Here is a 26,646-nt window from a genome sequence, read left to right on the forward strand (position 1 = left end):
TGCTCGCTAGATATCGTCTTAATCAAACTGCTTGACAACTCAAATCAAACTGAATTACTTCTTACTCGCTGGCGCCGCTTTTATAGTTTACGCTGCATACTTCTAGGCTCTTCGATTTCCAGAACTTACTAGTTGTTTCGGCTACAAAATCGCCAGCCACAACTACGTGCACAAATTATTGCTCACTCTTGTGACAACTCAGATAAGATATATGCATGTGTTTGTGCATTGCCGCTCCGCTGCTCGTATACGTACATATGTGTAGACGCACTTATTTATTCGTTTATGTAGATACATAAAGATTGAATTATTGATGTGAATGTTTGTAGTTTACAGTCTCTCGCGCGCACATAGGCATATAAGTAAATGCATCTGTGTGACATCTCTCTGGGCTGCCTTATATATGTGTATACTTGATTTGATTATTAACGTAAATACTGCTTGGCATGGCCTTAGCATCGCCTTAGTGATGGGATAATTTAGTGATGCTAATTTCCGTGACACTGCCCTCCACCTAAGTCTGATCGTCCCGATCAGACAAATCTCTCGATCTAAACGTTGCTAGCCTTTCCAAATGGACCACCTTCATTTTGGTTCGTGGTTTACCGATGGTTTTTATGCGGTACACTACATCATTGATCCGTTTTACAACTTTGTATGGACCTTCCCAGTTACACTGCAATTTTGGGGACAAACCTTTTTTTCGTTGTGGGTTGTATAGCAGCACCAAATCTCCTTCCTGAAACCCTTCCGAATTAATTGCTTTATCGTACCTTGCTTTCATCTTGTCACTCATAATCTTTGCTCGTTGCCTTACCAGATTGTGTATCTCTCTCAGCTCTTCTTCCAAAACACCAGTGGATTTCTTGACATTCCTCTCCGCATCGACATCTATCCCATACTTCAAATCAGCTGGCAGTCGAAGGTCATTGCCAAAAATTACCTTTGCGGGAGTTTGGCCCGTTGTGTCATGTACTGCCGATCGGTAGGCCATCAAGAATAATGATATGTGTGTATCCCAGTCCTTATGGTACTTGTCTACTACTTTCCTTAAATGCTCCTCCAATGTTCTATTGAAACGTTCCACCATACCATCGGACTGAGGATGCAATGCAGTTGTCCGTGTTTTCCGAATGCCCAGCTTCTTGCACATTTCTTGGAACCAAGCTGATTCAAAATTCCTGCCTTGGTCAGAATGTAACTCCATTGGTACACCATACCTTGCAACCCATTCGTTTTTAACCACTTCTGCTACTGTTTCTGCTTCTTGGTTTGGGATTGGGTATACCTCTGGCCATTTACTGAAATAATCCATAACCACCAGAACGTATTTGTTTCCGCGGTTGCTAGTAGGAAATGGACCTGCGACATCCATGGCGATCCTTTCAAATGGCGCACCTGAGTTATATTGCTTCATCTGGCCATGACTTCGTGTTCTGGGACCTTTCGCTCTGCTGCAAACCTCGCAGTTCGCAATCCACTCAGTGACCGACTGACGGCAACCAACCCAATAGAATCTCTGTTTAATCTTCTCGAGCGTCTTCGTGATTCCAAGATGACCTCCGCTTGGACCATTATGCAGCTCGCTGAGCACGTCAGGAATCCTCTTTCTGGGAACAACTATCAGTTTATTCTTGTATTTACCATCCTCACTCTCCCATACTCGATGAAGACAACCGGATATCAATTCTAAACTGTTCCACTGTGCCCAATATGACTTCGCAATGGGACTCTCTGCTGACATCTCTTCTCTGTTTGGTCTTTCATTTCGTTCGAGCCCTTGCATAACACGTGACAGATCTGCATCTTCTAGCTGGCACTTTCTTAGCTGTTCCTTGTCCCATTCATCTGTACATGTTATATTCATTAGCCGGACATCTATAATGTCTTCTTTAGCCTCGGCTTTTGAACAGTGCTTGCATTCCAAACTACATGGTCTTCGTGACATTGCATCAGCATTTCCATGGGTACTACCTTTTCGATGCTCAATGGAAAAGTCGTAGCTTTGTAGTCGCTCGATCCACCGTGCCAATTGTCCTTCCGGATTACGGAACTGCAGAAGCCATTTCAACGCTGCGTGATCTGTCCTGACACGGAATCGCTGGCCGTAGAGGTATTTGTGAAAATGTTTAATGCACTCTACCAATGCCAACAGCTCTCTCCGCGTAACACAGTAGTTCCTCTCTGGTTTTCCAATCGAACGGCTGTAATATGCAACCACCTTCTCCTGTCCATCGACCAGTTGTGATAAAACGCCTCCTATAGCATATCCACTCGCATCTGTATCTAGAATAAATGTTGCTCCAGGAATCGGATATGCTAACATTGGGGCAGTGCATAAACGCTCCTTCAATGTTTGGAAAGCCACTTCTTGCTCCTTCTTCCATTCAAAAGCTTTGTTTTTTCTTGTAAGCTCATGGAGGTTATGGGCTACGCTGGAAAAATTTGGTACAAATCGGCGGTAATATGTGCACAGCCGAAGAAAACTTCTCAATTCATGTAAGTTCTGTGGTCTTGGCCAATCCTTTACTGCCTCTATCTTTTCATTCGCTGTACAGACACCTTCTGTTGTTACCTTGTGGCCCAAATAATTTACTTCCTTTTTAAACAGCGTACACTTTTTGGGACTTAACTTCAGACCAGCGCCAGCTATTCTCTGGAAAACTTCCTCCAAGTTCTTAAGATGTGGTTAACGATAACGATAAGGGAGTACGTTGGGCTTGTTTGAAATGTAGGCCTACCCAAATTGACCTTTTCAAGGTCCTCAAACAGGCCCGAGATGGATTTTCTGAAATAGGCAAAGAGATTTCCGCTTTATCCGAGAAGTTTAAGCATTATGAAAGCTTATTTAAGTCTTTCAAACATTCAAATGTGAACATTCCGGATAATAATCGTAGGTCTATCGATGTTTCTCTTCCAGCTCCGACTACGGATGCTGATCCCAAAGTTCCTTCACCTCCAGATCTTCCACCCCCAACTATTGAATTGATAAATCTGTCCTCTCCGAGTCCCTTAGCAGTTCAACCATCGACATCGAATGCTCATTCAGCTGTATCTACTGTACCCTCCACAAAAAGGAACCAGGTTCCCCAAAACCCCTCTGCGGAATCTGAACCGCCGGCTGGTAGATTGATTACTGTCCCGATTAAAAAGTCGATTTTCGTCTCCAGATTCGAGAGAGACACTACAGAAGAGGACCTGAAGTCGTACATCATAAGTAAACTTAAATCTGAAAATGTGTCTATTCGTAAATTTAATTTTAATTATCCTAGAGACATTTCGTCATTTAGGATTGACGTATCAGCGCAACATTTTGAAACAATTTTGAATAATTCATTTTGGCCACCCGGAGCCTTTGTACGTGAATTCGAGCATAGACGCAACGTTAATATTCGTAATCTCGCTACCGTTCCTCAAACCAATAATGCTGCAAAAAACTAAATATTAAACCTGTCCTTAATATATTTTATCAAAATGTAAGAGGCCTAAACACAAAACTAACTGATCTATACTTGAGATCATTTAACTGTAATTACAATATCATCGCTTTTACTGAAACTTGGTTAAAGCCTCATATTTTTAATTCGGAGATTCTTTGCAATGATTACCAAATATATAGAAATGACCGCTTGAACAGAGTTGGAGGTGGAGTTTTGCTCGCGGTACATTCTTCTATACCTTCCGCTGAGGTAAATTTACCTGTTATTGAAGCTACGGAATTTAAGTGCATTAGAACCCAGCTGGGAATGGGTTTTACCTATATTGCCATTTGCTATATCCCACCATCTTCAGATCCCTCGGTGTATATGAACCATATTTCGTTACTGAAAGATATCAGTTCATTGTTGAAGCCTATTGACTCGATAATTGTCTTGGGTGATTTTTATCTTCCGCACGTATCATGGGCCACATCCGACCATGGTATTGTACCGGTTTCTTCAAAATTCTCCAGCAACGACTTTCTAGCAGAAATAACTGAACTTTGCCTAGACAGATAAATATAGTTCCAAACATGTACGGGAGGGTACTTGATCTGGTATTTGTTGATGATACTTCAAAATCCATTCTTAGGAGGGGTGAACCTCTTACTGTACCTGAGGATCCTTACCATCCTTCGCTGGAAATAGTTTACGAATTGGAAGAAAGTTCTCGGAGTTGCACTACCACAGAAACCGACTCTAGTTTTAGATTCGAATTCGCGAAGGCTAATTTTAATAAACTCAACCAAATTTTATCTACAATAGCTTGGCCCAAATACGGTGCAGATATTGACAAAAACGTTTCTGACTTCAATGCCGTCATTCACGCTATTCTGGACAGACATGTACCTAAGCGTAAACGTGTTTTCACTGAACTAGTCCAAATATGGTACACCAAAGAACTGAAATCTTTAAAAAACAAAAAAACGCGTTCCTTCAAGCTGTACAAGAAGACGGGGTCACACTCCGACTACTTGAAGTACTCTATATTGCGTCATAAATATTTTGAATTAAATAAAAAGTGTTACAATACCTATCTCTGTGCCATGAAAAAGAAAATAACTTGCAATCCGAAAGCTTTCTATAATTTCGTGAACTCTAAACGTAGAGTTAAAGGCTTTCCTTCTGGTATGAAATACCGTGATGATTTCTCTAGCGACGATCAAGTTATTGCTAATTTATTTGCACAATTTTTCAAATCTAACTATTCCGCTGAATTAATTTCTTTGTCTAGTGAATACCCGTATGAACTTGACTCACTTAACGCAATTAATATTCCATCAATATCTCCAGAAGAGGTTCTTACATATTTAACTTCTTTGAAGGAATCTTATAAATACGGTCCTGATCTAATTCCCACATGTTTTCTCAAAAGATGTGCAGAACACATTTATCTGCCCCTAACTGATTTATTCAACATGTCCCTAAAACATGGAGTTTTTCCTTTTGCTTGGAAGGAATCTTTTCTAATACCCCTCCACAAAAACGGCAGTAGGTCATGTGTAGAAAATTATCGAGGAATTGCAAAATTGTCTGCCATCCCAAAGGTGTTTGAAGCCATTGTTACTAATCAGCTAACATTTTCCATTTCTGCATTGATTGCAAACTCTCAACATGGATTCTGTAGAGGCAAATCTACCATTACCAACCTACTTGAATTCACAACGCATGTTTCTAATGGATTTAGAGAAAATCTTCACACCGATGTTATTTACACTGATTTCAGTAAAGCATTTGACAAAGTTTCCCATTCATTGCTTATCCACAAGCTGGATCGACTTGGTTTCCAACCAGGTCTCACTCAGTGGATATCTTCTTATCTCTGCGGTAGAACGCAACAAGTAATTTTTAAAAATACTCTTTCAGAGGTCATTAATGTTCCCTCTGGCGTCCCACAGGGCAGTCATCTCGGTCCAATTCTGTTCTTGCTATTTATTAATGATATTTGTACCATAATAAAATATTCCAAAATTTTAATGTATGCTGATGATGTAAAACTTTTTAGGTCTTATGAGTCTATTGAAGAACGTCCATTGCTTCAAGCGGATTTAAACTGCTTAGTTGCTTGGTGCAACGCGAATTCAATGCCGCTGAACATCAATAAATGTAAGTTCATGTGCTTCTCTCGGAGATCTTTGCCAGCAGCCTCTTACGTAATTGATAATTTTTGTCTTGCATCAGTAAATTATTTTGTTGACTTGGGAGTTACGATGGATCTAAACTTAGTTTCAACCTTCATATTATGACTACTGCCAATAAGGCTAGAGGTGTTCTATCATTCGTGAAGAGATGGTCTAAAGAATTTAGTGACCCTTATGTAACCAAAGCCCTTTTTACCACATTGGTTAGGCCGATACTAGAATACGGATCAGTAGTCTGGAATCCGCGATATCAAGTTCATGCAGATAGGCTTGAGTCAATACAGAAGCAATTTTTACTTTTTTCTTTAATGAATTTTCATTGGGACTCTGCATATAATCTTCCACCTTATACTAGTCGGTTAAGGCTTATCAATCTTCCAACTCTCGCTAGCCGTAGAGAAATGCTAGGAGTATTATTTATGGCTAAACTACTGAACGGACTAATTTCTAGCCCCTTTCTTTTGAACGAAGTAAACTTCAATATCCCATCACGAGCGTCAAGACATTACAAACCTCTTCTTTTGAGGCAGTGTAGAACTAACTTCGAATTAAATGAACCTTTCCGGTGTTTGTGTTATGATTTTAACTCTCACTCGAATTCATTTGATATAACGGATTCACTTTTTACTATAAGGAAAACTGTCCTATCTTATCTTAACTCGTAACAAAATAAAAATAAAAATAAAAAATAAAAATCTTTATATGCTAAATCCTTAACTTATTTAACAATTTACTATATGTATAGTTTTCTACTGTTATGTATATAATACTCAGCTGATGATTTTTATTCTGTAGCTGAGCAGTTTTAGATCTCGACGCTTAACAAACCTCCGCCTATCAACAACTCGGCAAAAACAAAAACAAATCCGTGCGTCATGCGGATGCGCCCCTCGTGTCGGTTGGGCGGGCTTTGGAGGGTATTAATCCGTTGGGTTTATTATTATTATTATTATGTTCATCAAAACTCTTGCCCAATACGATGATGTCGTCCAGGTACACCAAGCATGTTTTCCAATGTAGTCCTTTCAGTAACTGGTCCATGAGTCTCTCAAAAGTAGCTGGTGCATTACAAAGTCCAAAAGGCATCACTGTAAATTGCCAAAGACCATCACCGACACTGAAGGCTGTTTTCTCTTTATCTTCCTCCTTCACCTCAACTTGCCAGTAGCCGCTTTTCAAGTCCAGTGTGGAAAACCATTTCGTACCAGATAGCGAGTCCATAGTGTCGTCAATTCTTGGCAACGGGTAGCTATCCTTTTCGTAACGTCATTCCGGTAGTCCACGCAAAACCTCATTTTTCCATCCTTCTTCTTTACAAGTACTACCGGTGAGCTCCATGGACTAGCTGATGGTTCGATGACGCCGCTGTCACTCATTTCTTGTATGATTTGACTCACAACTTCCCGCTTCGCTAGTGGAACACTACGTGGAGCTTGACGGATCGGCCTCGCATCTCCAGTGTCAATTTGATGTTTCACAACATTGGTGCGGCCTGGTTTGGAACCATCCTGGTCAAATATGTTCGCGTATTTTATGAGCAGTTGTTTTGCCTTACTCTGATAGGCTTCCTCTAGCCCATGCGTCCATGCCGTGATATCATTTGAGAGATCAGTATTACTAGATGAAACGTGTTCCTGGAGCTGTTCACAGTTAATAACTTCTTCGGCCTCTTGGCATCTTCCCAAAATAGCTCCTTTGGTCATATTGAATGGTGACTTGAACTCATTTAGTACTCTTACCGGAATACGTCCATCTTGTTTTGTCATAGCCAGGGTTTTTCCTACAAGTATGTTCAGTGCTGATTTATTTGCTGCTTCGACAACCCACAATTTGTTTGTCCCACAATCTCCATCAACCTTTGCCCAGATGACTGCTTCTGATTTTGGTGGTATTTGCTGACTCTCTTCCACCAGCACCCGTTTACTACTGTAGCCTCTCTCGTAGCCGAAATTAAGTGGCACATCCATGTTCTTATATCGCATCGTCTTGCTTTGCATATCGATTTTGATGCCTTGGTTGATTAACAAGTCCACTCCAATTATGATTTCATCAACAATATCTGCCACTATAAAATTGTGTAGTACCGTGACGTTCCCAATTGCTACTTCACATTCTACTTCTCCAATTACCTGGGTGTCTTCTCCAGTGGCTGTACGCAATATTGCTCCATGCAATGGTCTTATCTTCTTGTTGACTAAATCCGCTCGAATGATGGAATGAGATGCACCCGTATCTACAGTCAGTAAACGTTCCTTTCCATCTACATGTCCTCGGACAGTAAGATTGCTCGACCTTCTTCCAATTTGTGAGATAGAGATTATGGGGCATTCAATTGAGGGAGTCAGCTGTCGCCCCTTGCTGCTGACTTGCTTTAGTTTAACGATTGATTTGTCTTGGAGATTTGCTCATCTCCTTCTGCTCTGCGTTTACGACCACCCACATTGTTGGAACTGTTAGGGTTGGTGTTGCAATAACGCGCAATATGCCCTGGCTTTCCACACTTAAAGCATTTGACTGCATCATTATTCTTCTGCTGCGTACCCTTCAATGCTTCCAAAATTGCGTCTACCCAGTCTGGCTTTTCCACTTCCACGCGATGAGCTTTGTACGCTGGCTTACTAAAAAGTGAGGCTGTTTCCTGAGTCAGTGCATGCGATACCGTTTCAGCAAACGTTAGTTTTGGATTCGCATATGTAGCCCGCTTCGTTTCCACATCTCGTATGCCATTTATGAAGCTCTGGATTTTTACCCTTTCAGTGTATTCCACGGGTGCGTCTGCATTTGCAAGATGAGCCAATCTTTCAATATCTGAAGCAAACTCCTGCAATGTCTCATTTGCTTTTTGGTAGCGGTTTTGCAACTCAATTTGGAATATCTGTTTCCTATGCTCGCTTCCGTAACGTCTCTCTAAAGCGCTCATCAATGTTTCGTAGTGGTTCCGCTCGTACTCTGGGATGGTCTGTAAGATTTCCGCGGCAGGCCCTTTCAGTGCCACGAACAGAGCTGCAACTTTATCTTCAGCATTCCATTGGTTCACTGCTGTGGTCTTCTCAAACTGTAGCTTAAAGACCTGAAAAGGAACAGAACCGTCAAAGGATGGTGTCTTTACCTTTGGATTACTCGCTGAAACAGCTGGGCGGTTTAGTTGTAGCTGCTCCATACGACCTTTTAACGCTTCTATTTCGGCATCAATTTTGTCCTCGAGTTGTAAAATTTTTGCATCCTGTTCTTCCAGTTTCACAAAGAGCTGCGATGATACCTGTTCCGAAATTTGTGCCGATATTTCAGATATACGTGCCTCTTGCGCTTCCAGTTGAGATGCCAAATGTGTCTTCTGTTCTTCCAATTGTGATGTTATACGGGTTTCCTGCGATTCCAGTTGGGATACCATATACGTCTTCTGTTCGTCAAGTTGTGAAGAAATTTGTGTTTCCTGTGCTTCAATCTTCGATGTTATTCGTGTCTCTTGGGATTCCATCTGTGATGACATATACGTTTTCTGTTCTTCTAGTTGAGATGACATATACTTTTTCTGTTCTTCTAGTTGAGATGCCAGTTGCGACGACATTGATGCTACTGTCGATGTTTGTGCAGATATTGCAGCTAATATCATTTTCAAGTCTGTGCTCGTAACTGTCTGCGATGTTTCGTTTTTCTCTTCAATTTTTGTTGTTGTTTCGTCCCCATCAGGATAAAAGACAAACTCGTCCACATCAATTCCTTGCGACTCCATTACCTCTCGTAGCCGTGCTTGAAGTTCGATCTTATTGCCGGTTGTATTTAATTCACGGTTCTCCAACTCCTTTTTCAGTTGCTGGATCTTCAATTCACTGAACTTTGCCATGTCCAAGTTGTATTCCCAATCTTCGGAATTTATTCAACAATTCCTCTTCTGACACCAATTGTAACGATTTTGCTTGTAAATCCTCTTATTTGCAATCCTCTGCTAAGTTCGAATCACTAAACTGTTGAATAAATAACTCCAATTTGTAATAATGCAAAATGACCTTTATTAAAGTACTTCACAATAACAAACTGTGCAACGAATAGCTTGCTTAATAACCACACTGATTGATAGCTCAATGAAACTCTACTATTCAAAATAACACTGCTATTGCTCGCTACATATCGTCTTAATCAAACTGCTTGACAACTCAAATCAAACTGAATTACTTCTTACTCGCTGGCGCCGCTTTTATAGTTTACGCTGCATACTTCTAGGCTCTTCGATTTCCAGAACTTACTAGTTGTTTCGTCTACAAAATCGCCAGCCACAACTACGTGCACAAATTATTGCTCACTCTTGTGACAACTCAGATAAGATATATGCATGTGTTTGTGCATTGCCGCTCCGCTGCTCGTATACGTACATATGTGTAGACGCACTTATTTATTCGTTTATGTAGATACATAAAGATTGAATTATTGATGTGAATGTTTGTAGTTTACAGTCTCTCGCGCGCACATAGGCATATAAGTAAATGTATCTGTGTGTGACATCTCTCTGGGCTGCCTTATATATGTGTATACTTGATTTGATTATTAACGTAAATACTGCTTGGCATGGCCTTAGCATCGCCTTAGTGATGGGATAATTTAGTGATGCTAATATCCGTGACAATATTTTATGTATTTGTTCTAATTTTCAATCTTGAATTTTTTGCTTTCAAAAATTTTGATTCTTGATATTGTTCTGCTGGAAATTAAATTCATTTTTCAATAAAAAATTATATTTAAAAATATCTAAAATATTTATCCTACATCTGGCGATCCTGCCAGGAGCGTTAATTTTCTGTGATTGCAACATCAATAGAGATTTTGATGCAACATCTACAATAGTTACAACAACTACTTAACGAGCTTGTTTTGTACTGGACAACAGAAATAAAGAGAAATAATAGAAACAAATAAGGACATATTTATGTGATAAATAATAAAATAGTATAGAGAACTTAGAACTACATTTAAAGGGTTTACTACATATAACAACATAATAACGAAGGTAAAATAACAACAATTTGAACAAATGTGAAACTAAAAGAGCAGCAGATATCGTGAGGAATTTATCAGTCAGGTCCAAATTTGTAAAAAATATAAGAATTACAACAACAAAAATCAACAATACAACAACAATAAATACAGCAGAGTCAGTTCAAAATCAGTAAAAAATATATACAACAACAATAATCAACAATACAACAACAATAAATACAGCAAGAAAATATATTTTAAAAGAAGATCCTTATAAATAACAATTATATGATTTGGGTGAGCTGTATCGAATATTTTTACGATTTATGTATGTAAATTACTTATATAAATAATATATATATACTTTGTAATTTATCTATAATACTTCATTCATTTTTAGATTTTAAATTGTAAACTTCTTTTTCAGGGATCTTTAATTTTTGTTTATTAAAAATGTATCGTACGCCACCACGTGACACACACACGTCTACACCAACACATCGTACAAATGACTCGCTTATTGATTTACAAGGTGATGTTTTTCAGAACGATCTTGTAAATCCATACGCCAATCAAAATATTGAAATATTTGCCACTTCAGTGAAACTTCCCCAATTTTGGACAAATTGTCCTGAAGCATGGTTCATTCATGCAGAAATGCAATTCAATAGGAAAATTTTACGCAGGAGACGACAAAATATGAATATGTCATTACTGCCCTTCCTCAGGATGTCATTATGACAATTTTGGATTTTATTCAAAATCCTCCTGATGATAATAAATTCTCAGCCTTAAAACAGATTTTAATAGAAAGGCATTCTTTAAGTGAAAATGCCAAATTGGATAAGATTTTGACTGATTCAGAGATTGGAGATCGCAAACCCTCAGAGTTTTATCGGTCTCTGGTCTTACTTTCTGGCTCCAATTTCAGCTCTGAAGTCCTTAAAAAGATTTGGATGAGAAAACTTCCTAAAAATTTAAACATTATTTTAACGAGTTCGAACTCTAATGATATAAATGAACTTTTAAAATTGGCTGATAATGTTTGGGAAGTTGTTAGCAAAAACGAAATAGCTTTAGTCAATAATTTGCAAAATTCTAAAAGCGAGAATGCAATAATTTCCAATTTGGTTCAAACCACTAATCTAATATGTAAAAACTTTGAAAAATTATCTTTAGAATTATCAGAAATGAAAAAAGAAATTAATCAAAATTATTCTAGATCCCGTTCGATAAGTAGGAATCGTTTTAGAAGTCAGTCTAGATATAGGTCCAATTCGCGTGAGAATCCGAACTGGCTCTGCAGATATCATTATAAATTTGGTAACAAAGCTATTAAATGTGAACAACCATGCGCCTTTTCTAAAAATAATTCAACAAACTAAAGTTTTCCGTTGTTGCAGCGACGAACGACGGAAATTTTGAGGTATCAACTCGTCGCTTATTTACATATATTTGATAGGGAAAACAAGTTAAATTTTCTTATTGATAGTGGGGCAGAGATTTCGGTACTTCCAGTGACTAAATTCTTGTGTAAAAATAAATCTAACGATATTATTTTGACAGCAGCTAATGGTACTACGATTTCGACTAATGGTAAAAAAATTTTAAATATAAATTTAGGATTGAGGCGCGAATTTCCATTTACTTTTTTAATAGCTGATATAGGTAAGCCAATAATCGGAGCTGATTTTTTAAGCAAATATGGCCTACTTATCGATATTAAAAATAAATGTTTAGTTGACCCGTTGACAAGTCTTTCAGTCAATACTATTTCATGTTTTTGCAATGTCCCTCTTCCCAAAATTTTCTCAGTAGACAATCAATATACGAAATTATTAAAAACTTTTCCATCTTTAATTACGGAACTTGATTACTCCAAGCCAGTTAAACATGCTACGGTTCACAGACTAGTTACAGAAGGTAACCTACCATTTTCTAAGCCCAGGCGTTTAGATCCTATTAAATTTAAAGTGGCCAAGGCCGAATTCGATTTTTTATTAAAAACTGGAATTTGTAGATCTTCAAATTCATCCGTGGCATCTCCTCTTCATTTAGTACCCAAAAAAGATGCTAATGACTGGCGTCCTTGTGGCGATTTCAGAAGACTAAACGTAGTAACAGTTCCTGATCGTTATCCCTTGCCCCATATCCATGACTTCAATATGAATCTTCGAAACAAAACTATATTTTCAAAAATTGATTTAGTTAAAGCGTACCATCAGATACCAATGGCTAAAGAAGACGTATATAAAACGGCAATAACGACACCCTTTGGTATGGTTGAATTTTTACGTATGCCTTTTGGGTTAAGGAACTCAGCTCAAACATTTCAAAGGTTTATTAATGAGGTTATAAGTGGACTGGATTTTGTGTTTGCCTATATAGATGATTTGCTTATAGCGAGTGAAAACGAACAGGAACATTTAAAAGATTTGAGTATTCTTTTTGGGAAGTTGTCGGAATACGGTCTAAATACTAAACCGAGCAAATGTATTTTTGGTGTTGGCAGTATTGATCTTTTAGGGCACAATATTTTTAGTTCTGGAATTAGTCCTTCCGATGAGAAAACAGCAGCCATACGTAATTTTGAGCGTCCGAAAAATATTAAACAAGCACAAAAATTTATAGGAATGGTAAACTATTACCATAGGTATATTCAAAATCTTGCTGAGTACACGAATATAATATATGATTTAATTAATAGAACAAACAAAAAACGTGATAAAAAATTAATATGGGATGACACATCAACAAAAAGTTTTGAATGTATTAAAGAAAAATTTGCAAATAAAGTATTATTAAATCATTTTAATAAAGATGCAAAGCTTTCTTTAAATGTAGATGCATCAAATACAGCTATTGGTGGTGTAATAGAACAATATTTTAATGGCAAATCTGAGCCAATAGGATTCTATTCCAAAAAGCTTTCTCCATCAGAGATAAAGTATAGTGAATTTGATCGAGAGTTGTTAGCAATATATTTAAATATAAAAAACTTTCGATATCTTTTAGAAGGAAGACAGTTTACAGTTTTTACTGATCATAAACCTTTGGTTTTCGCCTTAAATTCAAAAACTGAACGTAGTCCTAGACAAACGCGGCATATAGAATTCATTGCGCAATTCACTAGCGATATACAATATGTTAAAGGAAAAGATAATGTGGTAGCTGACACATTGTCACGAGTTTTTGAGGTAGATGCTTTTCAAAATTTCGATCTAAATTTTAAAATCTTACAAAAGGAGCAACAACAAGACACTGAACTTAATGAATTAATATCTGGCCAAACTTTTCAAAATCTTAAATTAATCAAAATTCCTTTGCTAAATTTTACCATCTGGTGCGAAGTTTCAGGAGAATGTCCTAGACCATTTGTTCCAAGCAGCTTGCGTAAAACAATTTTTGATATTTTACATGGAATTGCTCATCCTGGTACGAAGGCTACCCGAAAACTAATAGTTAAAAGGTATTTTTGGCCAAGTATGAATAAACAAATAAATTTATGGTCCAAGGAATGTCTAAATTGTCAGAAATCAAAAGTTATTCGTCATACGAAATCACCTATTAGCAAAATTCCAGTACCAAAAGGTAGATTCGAGCATATTCATTTGGATATTGTAGGACCATTTCCAGAGGACATCGTTATATTTTTACTATAGTTGACAGGTTTTCTCGTTGGCCTGAGGCATATGCACTAAGAGACATTTCTTCGGCAAATATTGCAAGAAAATTTTTCAGTGAATATATTTCGCGTGGAGTTCCATGTAATATAACTACTGATCAAGGCTCTCAGTTTACATCAAATTTGTTTTCGGACATGACAAAATTTCTTGGAAGTCACCACATAACAACGTCTCCCTACCATCCTCAAGCTAACGGAATGGTGGAACGTTTTCATAGACAGTTAAAATCTTCAATAATGGCTAGGAATGGGATTAGAGATTGGTACGAAGAATTACCATTAATACTTTTGGGTTTGCGATCAACTTTTAAAGAAGATATTTCAGCTACACCAGCTGAAATGGTTTTTGGTCAAAATTTAAGGTTACCTGGTGAACTCGTTGTCTCAACTTCTGAGAAAACAAATTCGACAGATGTTTTGAGCAGTTTACGTGAACATTTTAGAAATTTTAAATCAAATCTTGAACATCATAAAAATTCTTCTGGAATTTATGTTCCTAAAAATTTAGAAGATTGTCAATTTGTTTTCGTACGGGTTGTAAACAAACATTCTTTACAACATCCTTACGAGGGACCTTATAGAGTAATTGAAAAAGGAATTAAAAATTTTAAAATAGAAATAAATAATGAAATTAAAATTTTTCCTATTGATCGTTTGAAACCTGCTAGGGTGGATTTTGCACACTTTACTAAAACAAAAACAAAAAAGAAAGTAACGTTTAATTTATATAACAATTTATCTCTGGAAGGGGGAGTAATGTAGGGTATTTGTAATAACTTTAAATAATATCAACTTTTGTTATTTTAAATATGTTGTGTATTTGGTCTAATTTTCAATCTTGAATTTTTTGCTTTCAAAAATTTTGATTCTTGATATTGTTCTGCTGGAAATTAAATTCATTTTTCAAAAAAAATAATATTTAAAAATATCTAAAATATTTATCCTACACTCAATGAGTTCAAGTCACCACTCAAACTGACCAAAGGAGCTATTTTGGGAAGATGCCAAGAGGCTGAAGTAATTATTAACTGTGAGCAGCTCTAGGAACACGTTTCATCTAGTAATACTGATCTTTCAAATGACATCACGGAATGGACGGAGGGGCTAGAAGAAGATTATCAGAGTAAGACAAAGCAACTGCTCCTAAAGTACGCAAACATATATGACCAGGGTGGTTCCAAACCAGGCCGCACCAATGTTGTGAAACATCAAATTGACACTGGAGACGCGAGGCCGATACGTCAAGCTCCACGTAGTATTCCACTGGCGAAGCGGGAAGTTGTGAGTCAAATTATACAAGAAATGAGCGACAGCGGCGTCATCGAACCATCAGCTAGTCCCTGGAGTTCACCGGGAGTACTTGTAAAGAAGAAGGATGGAAAAATGACGTTTTGCGTGGACTACCGGAAGTTGAATGACGTTACGAAAAAGGATAGCTACCCATTGCCACGAATTGATGACACTCTGGACTCGCTCTCTGGTACGAAATGGTTTTCCACACTGGACTTGAAAAGCGGCTACTGGCAAGTGGAGGTGAAGGAGGAAGACAAAGAGAAAACAGCCTTCAGCGTCGGAGATGGTTTTTGGCAATTTACAGTAATGCCCTTTGGACTATGTAATGCACCAGCTACTTTCGAGAGACTCACGGATCAGGTATTGAAAGGACTACATTGGAAAACATGCTTGGTGTACCTGGACGACATCATCGTATTGGGCAAGAACTTTTATGAACATCTTAAAAATTTAGATGAAGTTTTCCAGAGAATAGCTGGCGCTGGTCTGAAGTTAAGTCCCAAAAAGTGTGCGCTGTTTAAAAAGGAAGTAAATTATTTGGGTCACAAGGTAACGACAGAAGGTATCCGTACAGCGAATGAAAAGATAGAGGCAGTAAAGGATTGGCCAAGACCACAGACTCTGCATGAATTGAAAAGTTTCCTTGGGATGTGCACATATTACCGCCGATTTGTACCAAATTTTGCCAGCGTAGCCCATAGTCTCCACGAGCTAACAAGAAAAAGTAAAGCTTTTGAATGGAAGAAGGAGCAAGAAGTGGCTTTCCAAACATTGAAGGAGCGTTTGTGCACTGCCCCAATGTTGGCATATCCGATTCCAGGAGCAACGTTTATTCTAGATACAGATGCGAGCGGATATGATATAGGAGGCGTTTTATCACAACTGGTCAATGGACAGGAGAAGGTAGTTGCATATTACAGCCGTTCAATTGGAAGACCAGAGAGGAACTACTGCGTTACGCGAAGAGAGCTGTTGGCATTGGTAGAGTACATTAAACATTTTCACAAATACCTCTACGGCCAGCGATTCCGTGTCAGGACAGATCACGCAGTTTTAAAATGGCTTCTGCAGTTCCGTAATCCGGAAGGCCAATTGGCACGGTGGATCGAGCGACTATAAAGCTATGACTTTTCCATTGAGCATCGAAAAGTTAGTACCCATGGAAATGCCGATGCAATGTCACGAAGACCATGTAGTTTGGAATGCAAGTACTGCTCAAAAGCCGAGGCTAAAGAAGACATTATAGATGTCCGGCTAATGACTATAACATGTACGGATAAATGGGACAAGGAACAACTAAGGAAGTGTCAGCTAGAAGATACTGATTTCGAAGTCATATTGGGCACAGTGGAACAGTTTAGAATTGATATCCGGTTGCCTTCATCGAGTATGGGAGAGTGAGGATGGTAAATGGAAGAAGAAACTGATAGTTGTTCCCAGAAAGAGGATTCCTGACGTGCTCAGCGCGCTGTATAATGGTCCAAGCGGAGGTCATCTTGGAATCACGAAGACGCTCGAGAAGATTAAACAGAGATTCTATTGGGTTAGTTGCCGTCAGTCGGTCGCTGAGTGGATTGCGAACTGCGAGGTTTGCAGCAGAGCGAAAGGGCCCAGAACCCGAAGTCATAGCCAGATGAAGCAAAATAACCCAGGTGCGCCATTTGAAAGGATCGCTATGGATGTCGCCGGTCCATTTCCTACTAGCAACGGCGGAAAAAATATGTACTGGTAGTTATGGATTATTTCAGCAAATGGCCAGAGGTATACCCAATCCCAAATCAAGAAGCGGAAACGGTAGCAGAAGTATTTATAAACAATTGGGTTGCAAAGTATGGTGTACCAATGGAGTTACATTCTCACCAAGGCAGGAAATTTAAATCAGCTGTGTTCCAAGAAATGTGCAAAAAGTTGGGCATTCGAAAAACACGGACAACTGCATTGCATCCTCAATCCGATGGTATGGTAGAACGATTCAATAGAACATTGGAGTAGCACTTAAGGAAAGTAGTGGACAAGTGCCATAAAGAGTGGGATACCCGCATACCATTATTCTTGATGGCTTACCGATCAGCAGTGCATGAGACAACGGGCCAAACCCCTGCAAAAGTAATTTTTGGCAATGACCATAGACTGCCAGCTGATTTGAAGTTTGAGATAGATGCCAATGCGGAGGGAAATGTCAAGAAATCCACTAGTGATTTGGAAGAAGAGCTAAGATAAATATATGATCTGATAAGGCAACGAACAAAGATTGTGAGTGACAAGATGAAAGCCAGATACGATAAAGCAATTAATTCGGAAGGCTTTCAGGAAGCAGATTTGGTGCTGTTATACAACTCACAACGTAAAAAAGGTTTGTCCCCGAAATTGCAGTGTAATCGGGAAGGCCCATACAAAGTTGTAAAGCAGATCAACCATGTAGTGTACCGCATACAAACCATCGGTAAACCAAGAACCAAAATGAAAGTGGTCCATTTGGAAAGGCTGGCAACGTTTAGATCGGCAGATTTGTCTAATCGGGACGATCAGACTTAGGAGGAGGGCAGTGTTACGAATATTAGCAAAACTAAGGGGTGCTGCTATCTCTAAGCCGATGCTAAACAGTGATATCATGCACATCCATAGATCAATCATTATGTATCTACATAAACGAAACAATAATTGCGTCAGTTTGATTTGAGCTATCAAGCAGTTTCGATTAAGACGCTATCTAGCGAGCCATAGCAGTATTATTTTGGAAGTCAGTTTCATTTGAGCTATCAGTTTGGTTATTAAGCCAGCTAGTTGCAAAGTATAAGTGTTATTGTTAAGTACTTTAATACAGGCCATTTTTTCCATTATTCAGTGTTGGAGTTATTTATTCAACAGTTTAGTGATGCGAACTTAGAAAAGGGGAAAAATAAGAGGATTTGCAAGTAAATTCGTTACAATATATATATAACAAACTCATTCGCACATTCAGATACGTAAATGTATGTGTATGTATGTATTTATGTCCTTTGAAAGTTCGTAACTGTGTGAACATGTTTGAATTTAATTTCATGTTAATTAGGTACAAAATTATTTTTCTATATTTTCTATTAAAAATTTTATTTGTATAAAAGGAATGATGTGTGTTGTCGGAGTTAATCCTATTTTTTAGCACTGTATATTTTACCCAAACAGCTGTTACCCCCAGAAAAAGATGTTGTTCTTAATTCAGGAATATTACCTAGCAGTGGGAGCTTTATGTCGATGGACAGGGGCACGCAGTAGGGCGGGATGGGAGCCGTTAAACTAATGACGTACGCAGATGACGTTGCAATTGTCACAACTGAATAGTGCCTTCTAATAATTAGATATTTTATAAGCTTTCAATGCTTAGCATTACGGGAGCCTTGAAAACAACCCCAACGGCTACACCATTCGAATGTAGGCCTAGTGGCGAAGAACATAGCGTTAACAACTACAACGAGACTATATGCCTCATGGAAATTGAGCGCAGACCTTACGGTCTACCTAAACTACCTTGTTACCTACCTGTACTTCGATGGGTATCTTAAAGCCACGAGAGATGTGCAAGGTTGACGGAAGGACGCTCAAATGGAGACGAGACAATACACGTGTATACCGCTGGTTCCAGAGTAATGGAAGGCAAGATCAGTGTAGTATTTTTGTTAACACTGACAGCCAAGCAGCAAATAAGGCAGTAATCTCGCATAGCACAATATCAAAAAGTGTGTTAGAGCGTAAACAATCGCTCGAAGGAATCGGGATAGGGAGAAATATACATCTATATTGGGTCCCATAGATGGGAATGGAAAAGCGGATGAACTAGCTAAATAGGGCGCATCGTTCGAAGCTTGTACCATAAAAATTCCAATCAGATTGGGCGAGATTAAAAGAAGGCGAGAGCTGGGCATGATCTACCAAGCAGGAAATGCGTGGAACCAAACGGAAGGCTGCAAAAATTGTCGCAGATCATGTGCAGGTTTACAACCTTAGATTAACAAAGTTACTCTTATCATTGAAAAGACGAGACTGCAGGGTTATAATGGGTATTATAACGGCACTGACTTCTGGCGTCATATTCTCCTAAATTGAGTATTGTTTATAGCAGATGTAGGAAGTGCGGGTTGGAGGAGGAAACGATTGAGCGCCTTTTGACTCCAGGTGTTAGGAGTGGCACAGCTATGCGATCTAGAAGCCGCAGGTAGCATAAGTCCGATTGGTGTATTTATCAAGAGGACGGAGTTATTTTATAACACAGATCCTGCTTTCTGATAGGGTTATTTAGTTTGATCGATGAGCAAGCTTCTGGTAAGGTTAGGTTTGATATAACTTTTGAAAGGCCAAAAACAAAAACAACATCAGTTAGGTTAAAACTTTAAACTTAAAATTCCTGTAAGACTATGGACCCATTCAGTCTATGTCAGGTTCTCACGGACCAGCCAGTTCAATCTAACCTTAAAAGCCATAAGTTAGTAAAAAAAATTATCCTTTTTAGTAATATGCAAGGTGTTTTACTACCACCATTTGACTTTACCATAATGTTCTGTGGATAATTTTATAAAGAAAAAGATCTTGAAGTTCAGTTCTAACTTTAAATGCCCTTGGAATGGCAAGCATTTTTGTGATCATTTTTTTGAGGCGGTAAGTAGTACCTGTGCACCTGAAATCATTTATATATTTTATGTCGTAGCTTTAATTAATTCGTAAGGTATTAAGCTCTCAGGGTCGTCAAAGTCCTTATAGGATATAGAAGTCATATCGCCGGTTGATTAAACCATCTCGCTTTTGATGTACCGTGCAAGTGGATGTGGCAAAGCGACAAAGGGACATTGAATCCATTATAATCGAGAAACAGATATGCACACACAAACTCACACCTAAGTGAGTGAAAATAGATATGTGTATGTACTTACCAAAGGTAATACAAAAGTAATTTAGCACTTTAATGGAGGTTGATCAAGTTGCTAACGTCAGCAAAATATCAAGATGCAGCTGCGACTATGTTAAATTTATCTGCGAAAGAAGCTTTGGCATGGAGCTTTTGTCACAGATTCTGATTAGTCATCGATTTGTGGCCAGCATGATTGACAAGACACAGACAAAGCTACATAAATATGAAGTATAATAATTACTGCATTGACCAATTTCCTTGTCATTTAAGAATTTAGAATTTATGGAACTGATCACACAGTTGTGCAATTTTTGCTCTCACAATTTCATCATTCACAGGTGTCAAGTGTTTAATTTCAATTGGAATTATTATTATGTATTAAATTAAAATTTATATTAAATCCTTACCAGAGTTTATTTAATCACATCAGCATGAGCAACATAAGTAAAATTTGATATGCACCTGGAAAGAAAAGAAAAAACAGATTTTTAGTAAAATGTAATTAAATCTTTGGAAAATTATGTAAGCTTATTTCATAAGAGCGGAGAAAGAAGAGTAGAGAAGAGGAGAGGCGAATAGGAGAGGAGAGGAGAGGACAGGAGAGGAGAGGAGAGGAGAGGAGGGGAGAGGAGAGGAGAGGAGAGGAGAGGAGAGGAGAGGAGAGCAGAGGAGAGGAGAGGAGAGGAGAGGAGAGGAGAGGAGAGGAGAGGAGAGGAGAGGAGAGGAGAGGAGAGGAGAGGAGAGGAGAGGAGAGGAGAGGAGAGGAGAGTAGAGGAGAGGAGAGGAGAGGAGAGAAGAGGAACGAAAAATTAAGAAAAGGAAAGAAAATGAAAGGAAAGCAATGTTAGGTTAGGGTACGTTGAACAATAAAACTTCACATAGACTACCAGAATTTGTTTGACGACCAAACGGAAGAACCCCAATCAGGTGACAGGACATATGTTATAGATATGCAACTCCTGTCTCCTTTTGATTTCTCCCAAACTGTAAAGATGTTTGGTCCGGCCTGAGCGAAGTTTTTTCAATGCTTCTTTGCATTCCAGAACCCTCCTTGATGAAGTACTGTGTGAGATTATTGCCTTAATAGCAGCATGACTATTAATATATATATTGTGGCGACTTGCAGCTTAAGCCCGCTTCCTTCAGAATTTCTGCTGCATTCTTCACTGCTATAATTTTCGCCTGAAAAACGCTGCAGTAATCTGGCAGCCTGTAGGATCTACGCATTTCTGGGTTAACACAACAGCAGTTGTATCCCCAAGATCGCTTTCGATGCTCAAACACGGAACCATATATTCCGTTTGACGTATATTAGATGGCACTGTACTGCCGTGGCCATAAGGCTTGCACTCAAGCTGCCCGGGATGTGTATAATGGCATACAATGATGCTGCTGTCAGGGAAAGAAAGGCAAAGGTGAGGAGAGAATTATAGAGGAAAGAAAAGAAAAGGAAATCAAAGATGTCATTGTACTTGCTTTTTTGGCGTTTGCGGGCTTTGCGTATTGATTTTCATCGTTTAATTGTTTCTACTCAATCACTTGATACGAAGCTATTCTGCTTTTTGTGTATAATTATTTAATTTTTCCTAATTGCAAACAATATAACAAACAACAACAATATCACAAACAACAAATTTATCGAAGATGCCCGATACTAGAGCTTCCCGCCAAGTGGTATTTACTCCCAACAAAAATGCGAGTGCAGTCGGCAGATTGAGCTTATTGAAGACAAATTGGAGTTGCAGAGAACGGCCATCATTGAAGGGATTGCAGATCGTCTGAAAAGTTCTGAAGAGCGGCTTATGGCTGAAATGTCAAACCTAAAGAAGGCGCTGAGCAAAATGGAGGAAAGAATGGTTAAAGCAGAAGCCCAGGTTGAATGCAATGAACAACTGCGAAAGGAAATTGTGCTACTAAAAATAGAGTTAAATGAATGCCAAAACAAATCTGTCTCCAGTGACATAATAATTAATGGCCTCCCCGTCAGTGATGGTGAAAGCATTAAAGGCACTGTTAACAAAATGTGCCAATCATTGAAGGTGCCAGCATTGCCTATTTCCTCGGCGTTTCGTGTGCCTAACAAAAACAACAGCAAAACACCTGCATCTGTCATTGTACGACTGAGCTCTTCTGATGATCAATCTACACTCTTTAAAGCAGTGGCCCGTTTTTGCAAAGAGAATAAGCATCCACTAATGCATCGTGATGTAGGAATAAATTCGGACGGGAAAATACACATACATGAGTGCCTAACCAAAAACAATCGTGAGCTAATCAATTTTGCAATGCAGTTGAGAAGAGAGAAAAAGCTCGTTGCTGCTTTCTCAGTTCGTGTACGTCCAAATTGTAAAGCTTTCAAGGTGACTGATATCGAGAGTATTGAGCGTGTTGTTGCTGCAGACACCTGATTATGTATGATTAATGTTAAGTGTATCTAATATTATATATTCTCTTTATTTTTTCTCTAATCTTCTTTTTCAAACAATCTACTGTCCTCCTACACTCTCATCCTATCATATGTTTAATTGTTGTCACTACCGTTTTTTTCTCTATTTTTCAATCATGTAAAATACATGGCAAGGATACTACTAAGTGTGAAATAGATGTGGATGAACTAAATGACTTTTTTGTTAGCACTAACAATGACGTCAATGCTCCAGGCCTGCTAAAAGATTACTCCTCCTATGTCGGCCCTGATAACAAATTTCAATTTGATACAATTGGCGAAGTTGATGTTTTGAAGGCTTTATTAAGTATAAAATCGAATGCTTTGGGGGAGGATGGAATCTCTCTAAGATTTATTAAGATCGTAATGGAGTTTATACTAGGTCCGCTTACTCACATCATAAATTTCTGCTTCACCTCTTCATGTTTTCCCACGATGTGGAGGAAAGCAATTATTCTTCCTATTGCAAAAAAACTAATGCTACGTGTGCAGGTGATTATAGGCCTATCAGCATACTGCCTACATTTTCGAAGGTATGTCAAAATTTAATGGCAGCACAAATTTCTTATTTTACCCAGCAAAATAAATTACTCAGTCCGTTGCAATCTGGCTTCAGACAAAAGCATAGCTGCTCTACAGCAATGGTTAAAGTATTGGATGATATAAGAACTAGTTTTGATACTGGCGACCTAACACTTCTTTGTTTACTAGATTTCTCTCCAAAGCATTTGATTCTGTGAATCATGAGCTGCTATGTACGAAGCTGAAGTATTACTTCGGATTTGAGGATAGCTCAGTCAAGCTTATTGCCAGTTATCTTTAGGATAGAACGCAGAAAGTTAAATCAGGAAATTCTTTGTCGCAGTCTAAACCTGTGTATGCTGGCGTACCGCAAGGGTCTGTCCTTGGTCCACTTCTGTTTAGTCTATTTGTGAATGATATTTTTGATGTGTGCCAGTATGTCAATATTCATGCATATGCCGATGATATGCAGTTACATTTGTCAAGTCGTATCGGTCTTGTTGAAGATTTATGTTTCAAAATTAATAATGATCTGTCTGCAATCTCTCTTTGGGCTAGTGAAAATTCGTTGTGTTTGAATGCATCCAAGTCTTATGTCTTGCCTATATGTCATTGTGTTGTATATAATATTGACCTTCCTGCGTTGTATATTGGAACTAGTCCACTTAAATTTGTTGACAGAGTAAAAAGTCTAGGTTTTATTGTGAACTGTAAACTTACTTGTAGTGACCATGTCAACAGGGTAGTTACCAATATTTATGCCATATTACGGAAGTTAAGAGTCTCGGCCCCATTCACACCCGTTGAAACCAGGCGAAAACTTGTGCTGCAGTTAATTATGCCACTTATAACGTATGCCGATACACAATATGGTAAGATGGACTCAGTGTCATACAACAAAGTTGCCGTAGCGTTTAACAATGCTACGAGATACGTTTACGGGATTGGTAGATATGATCACATATCTGCCTGGCGAACGAAAATTCTTGGGTGCAGCCTTGAAAATTATCTAGCCGCCAGGAATTGTACCTTTATATACAAATTATTATTGTGGAAGACACCAAATTACTTATTCGAAAGGTTGAGACCAGAGAGATCACTGCGACATAAGAGTCTGGTCGTACCATCGCACAATTACTTCATCTAGACTATTTTTCATTAGCGCGGTTAAATTATGGAATTCAATCCCAGATAATGTGAAGGCTGGACTAAATAGATTCAACTACAAGGATGTAATACTCAAGTACTTCAAAGCTGTATGAAAACAATGCAAAAACATTGTAAGGGTGTTTAAGATACCTGCTTCTCTTTTCTTTCCTCTTTTCCCACTTTGATCTTGACTATCTTTTCTTTCGTTAAGGTTAGATGTATTCTAAATTTGTTATTTAGATTTAAGTTAGAATATACATATTTACACTGTTTTATGTTTAATAACCTAGTTGAAGTACTTCTAAAAGACTATATCTGGTCTTACTCTGTACTACGTTGGTAAATAAATAAATAAATATAAATATATAGTTCCGCCTGGGGAAGGAACTATGGACTAACCACTGTAAGAGGCGTTGCTGTGGCTGACGGGTTTCTTCGCAATATTTTATGTTAGACCACTGAGCGTGCCTTGCTGAGCAAAGGGTACGACTAAATGAGCAAGTCAAGATCTTATATTAATTAATAAAAAAATATAATAAAAAAAAATAATGAGGGGGAGAGAACGCAGTCGTAAGGCAAGGAAGACAAAAGCGCTATAAGCGACTCGTCGGACTCGGGGAACGAAAGTAGTGGAGAGTCAACAACCTTCGCCTGCTGTTACAAACAGAGAAGTAGAGTGGAGAACGGTACAGAGCAGAGGTAGTAAGGGAGCCCTCTTGCAGTACCGTGATGCACTAAGGATTGTACCATGCTTGGAAGCAGTAGGCGACCCATCAGACCTTGGCTTCCAATGGGCTCATGAGGTGGTAAAAGTAGGATGAAGGCAGCTCAAGAAAAACCTTCGGTACTGCAACGGGTAGCAGGAGGAAGAAGCTTAGGGAGGCTCAAGGCGACGAGGTTCAACGTTCGGTTGAAGGCGACAAGACGGCATTCAAGAAAGAGAAGCGGCCCAGTACCAGGGCCGCAAGGCAGGCCAGCCACATAGACAAGACAAGTGGGCCTGAGGACGCGGATAGTGATGATTTGCCAACAACGGATGTTAAAATAGGTGATAATCCAAAGGGAGATAACTCTCTCCGGCTTTCCCGGAGGGGACAATGGGAGGTAACAGTAAGACTCCGGCTGCTCACGAGAGGATGAGTAACGTAACGAAGCAGTCACTGACTGAGGCAAATCTGTAGAGAGGGAGTTTATTAGATTAATGCTCAAGGTGATGCGGGAAGAATTAAATAGGCCGCGTTCCGCCTTTATTTCCACGCGGTGAATTAATGGTGTAAAGATGATAGCAGGTGACAACATTGCGAGCTTTCGGTGGCTAGAGGCTGTTTTTCCAAGCCTCCAAGACAAGGCACGAAGAAACAGTGTGGTAAGTACACATGAGCGAAGATTACATGAATATATATAAAAATAGCAACGAGTGCATCCGAATAGCAATTCCTAGTAGATCAATATAAGAATGAGTAAACTTTTTTTCTTGTAATCATGTGATACTGGCGACAGCAATAACAAAATTGACTACCACAACAATTATTGCAATTCTCTACGCCTTTGTTTTAACTAAAATCATATTGAAAATCGGAAATCAGTGAACAGCGATCAAACGCAATCATCGACGACCCCTAAAGTTAAAGATCGCAGTTGACGATCAACAAAGATCAACGATTACGTATGAGACAGTTAATATTGCCGCGTTGATGTGCGTTTGCGATTCGATTAAATGTATGCGACTGTTGGTTACGCCCTGGACAATAGGATGCAACTATAGACGGCGGCAGTAATAATAGCAACAAAGAATGGGAAATGGCTTGGATCGCAACAACAACTAAGTACTCTGGCTTACTTATTATTACTATTGTAGATCAATTCTGCAGCCTCAAAAACAACTGTCATACAAGCAATACGATTTTTTCTCGCGGCATTCGATTTGAGCACTCTGCGGTATTTACTTAGAAAGCGGGTACTTAAAGCAATTTACAAGAATGAAAAAAAAATCAGAGTGTGTTCGTTGATAGGATTGCCAATATACGCTTATTATAGACATTTACTCTTCTTTGGGTTGTGGTAATGAATGACCTGCT

General features: G+C 38.7%; 1 long non-coding RNA gene across 1 annotated transcript in view; it reads right to left on the minus strand.

Annotated features, from left to right (window-relative positions):
* LOC137248308 (uncharacterized) overlaps positions 1-26,646 on the minus strand; it is a 305,162-nt gene that overhangs the window by 191,743 nt on the left and 86,773 nt on the right. Inside the window, exon 2 of the long non-coding RNA XR_010952149.1 lies at positions 20,859-20,913. This is a non-coding gene — a long non-coding RNA (uncharacterized lncRNA). The remainder of the gene's footprint in view (positions 1-20,858; positions 20,914-26,646) is intronic.

This window comes from Eurosta solidaginis, chromosome 4, assembly GCF_040869045.1.
Source record: "Eurosta solidaginis isolate ZX-2024a chromosome 4, ASM4086904v1, whole genome shotgun sequence".
NCBI classification, from domain to species: domain Eukaryota; kingdom Metazoa; phylum Arthropoda; class Insecta; order Diptera; family Tephritidae; genus Eurosta; species Eurosta solidaginis.